Genomic DNA, 3,463 nt, shown 5'->3' with positions numbered 1-3,463 from the left:
TCGGTGGCGGGGCTTATCTGAAAAAGATCTATGTTCGTGATTGTCGAACCTACGCGTCACTTAATGTTCCCAATTTGGAACCTCAGCAATGCGGAACCTGGTTTTTGCAAACTGATTTGTGTAAAATCACTTTGAAAGGAAACTTGACTGCTATTCCTTGTGGCCCCTCTCGAATATGTGCTGTTCTAAGAAGCTGGCGAGACCCGCTTGTTTGAGGGGTGAGAGAACTATCACCACACCCATGATCTATTGATTGACAAAAAATCGTTTTTACTTTTCTACGTTACAAATTGAAAACATTTTGACTCTCTAGCTTGTTTCGATATCAACCGTCCTTTGGCATGTTCGACATTTCCAAGAGAGGAAGCCATACACTGTGAGACGCCCACGAAAATCCTTACATTACCTGGGTGGAGCGTACACTCGTCTATTTCGATCATTAATCATGGTATAACCACCTCTTTTTTTAGCATCTCCGTGTCATTCTAAGCAACAAGTATCGATTCAAGTGGGCAGAGGGACGGAAACTGGGACGCGAACGCATAGATTTGGGACGGAGCTAAAAATGATGAATCACTGAGCCGAACTAGCGCGATCGTGCATACCGGTGGAAGAAAGGTGATGAACTAGTCAGCGTGGATTCAAACATGTCCCCCATTGTCAGCGTCAATTCGAAAACAACTGCAAATCATTGGTTTCTTTTGATCGATTTTGTCGGAACAGCGACAAGTCACAAATTATGAGATGTTGCCATTTCTGCTGCTTCCTTTTGTCGCCAACACCACACATGTGATGTTTTGTTTTTTTCAAAATGCAGAAAATACGGAAAACGGTGTGAGGAATGTTTCCGGGTCGTTGCTGAGGTAGACAGATTTCGCGGCTGATGCTGCGTGTGCCCACAACACTGGTGTGCCATTGTGGAGTAATACGATCTAAATAGCTGGACCACTGACTTCTCGTTGAGAATCGATTCCCATTTGGAAAGAGAATACTGGTTTGGTCTTTGAAATCTGTGAATGTAAGAAATTCCACTGTTAACCCGTGTAGCGACGTGGGACGAATTCGTCCTAGCGATGATGGACAACCTCAAAAAACGGAGTTTTTTTTTCTTCAAAAAACAGCGAAAAAGTCGGTAAAATGCGGCATACAGATAAACGACGTTCGTCAAGCCCCCGGTAGTTCACCTCGAATCCAGATTCGTCGACCAAATGTCAGTTGACCTCAGATAGACATTTACAAGCCAGAAAAAGCAAATGCTGACATTTCGTGAAGTAGCGTAGAGCGGGATGAAGAAAACTGCGTTTTGCGCACAAAAAGCATGGGATCTAAAACCTAGTGCTCCCAATCCTGCGCAATCGAAATGACCGCAGATGCGTTTCGAATCAATGTTACTTTTACGAACACACTCGTTTGGGTGGGGGAGGGGGATTAGCTGAATTCCGACTGAGTCGCCTTCAAAGGCGCAAGACCAGGATGCGAGTTCAGTGCACGATGAACTTTGTGACTCGCGTGGTATGACACAATAATCGATAACAAAGGAACCAACTACAGGGTGGATAGGAGAACCGATCAATAAAACGTCAGACAGAAGCATAGACCGGCTGCACACATGCACACCAAGCAACAGTTTATAATTCACTCTGTTACCTTAAGTTTTTGCATTTTAACCAACGCGAAGTTTTTCTAAAAATCGTACATAACTTGTAGAGGGAATGGCGGTGTGTGAGCACAGGGACTTGCCGTCAAAATCGACCCGATGGTCCTTAGGTGAACGGTAGAATTGATGGTGAGCTGTCTGCTGTCCGTCATGTCTCTGTGTTCGATCAGTTATTGATTTTTCCACACAGGAAGAGCATATTTCCTTTTTTGTCGGTAAATTTTCACTCCGAATACATAGTTGAATAATGACAATGACAGCAAATTGATTTGGAAGCTTATCAAACGCAGTTTATCCAATGGCAATCAGTGTTTTCGTGGTGGGGACCTTTGTGTCTTTGATTCACAGCTCTAGAGGTTACGGGGTGAACTTATTGAACGGAAGGTACATGGTTCGAACCCAACCCCGGCATATCGACCACTCCTGTCTAGGCTTGGACAACTTGGCAATATCCCAGCCCTCGTGCTTCCTTCGAGTGGCCTGGTAACTAAGCATCAGAGAAGTGATTCAGCTAGTTTTCATCTTCCGCATTCAAGTTCTTCTACCTATCTCGTTTTTCGCTAATGATTCTATGTTTATTGACACGCCGTCACGTGTCACTTCAGCTTATCTAAAGCCGTTCTCCATAAGCTAGCCAGATCCAGATTCTTGATGCTTGATGAGTCCCACCAGCTCGGCCATCAGCTGCTGTGGTGTGAATCGAAGTCCTTTTTTTTAAGACTTCCACATCCTCCAGATCTATCCTATCTCCTGCGGCAATTAAGGAAGACATTGACTCTGGTATCAAGACCCAGTAATAAAAGGGTTTGCACAGCATTTATTTCATATAAAGCAAGAACACTAGGGGTTTTTAAAAGACTTCTGAACTTAGCCAACATTAGAGTAGCTTTCCAGAAGGGAAAAACGCTACGCTCAGTTTTGGTGCAGTTGAAAGACCCCCTCCCGGTTGAAAAAGGACTAGAGACCATGTGTTTAAAACGGGATGCAACGATTACACTAGTGTTTACATACCAGAATTGACGAGCATATTAGAAGGACAAACAAGCCATCAAAGAATGCAGATGAATACCAAGCGCTGGTCAAAGCACGCAACTGAACGGCCGCATGATAAATCTTCACAAAACTTCATTGCGGCTACAGCAGTAGGTAATTTTTTACAGCTCATGTTCTGTTTCACTAAGCATCCACCACTGAATATCACTGGTAGTCTCTGGATGGTGGCGCCGGGTGGATGTTGTCCGAGGCGTATCCATGGCGATCACATCCAGCTGGGTAACGGTTAGTCTCAACAGACTTTGAACTAATTTTATTTGCCAGTCAGTTTGTCTACAACGTCGCAAGTTCGTGTACATTGATGGGTTGCGCAAAATACCTGGCCAGAACACGCACGTTTAACAATGTATCAGACAAGCGACCCATGCGGGATGTTTTTTCTTGCAGGAGATTTATCCTGCAGGCAGACGTGGAGGGTTATCCGTAGAAGGAAAACGGAGCAGAGGTTTCAGCTAACCGCAGATGGTATAAAGATGATACTTTGGTCTGTCAGTGTTTCTAGACGGATACACTCTGGATATCAGAACTCGAAGGTGGGCACCGACTTTTAGGAAACTCGGTAGTCTGATCAGAGATGTTCTGTGGCATCTACAACCACTGTTCGACGCGGTTCGTACAAACGGTGGTAATACTACTACTACTACTACTAATAATAATAATAATAAGTGCGCACGTGAATAATGTAGTGGAACTCCGATGTAGGGATTACAACCGGAAAAAATCAAAACATGCGCCATTGACTAAACAGACAGC

Source organism: Opisthorchis viverrini (assembly GCF_000715545.1).
Source record: "Opisthorchis viverrini unplaced genomic scaffold opera_v5_95, whole genome shotgun sequence".
Classification (NCBI taxonomy): domain Eukaryota; kingdom Metazoa; phylum Platyhelminthes; class Trematoda; order Opisthorchiida; family Opisthorchiidae; genus Opisthorchis; species Opisthorchis viverrini.
Note: the sequence above shows the minus strand (reverse complement) of the source record.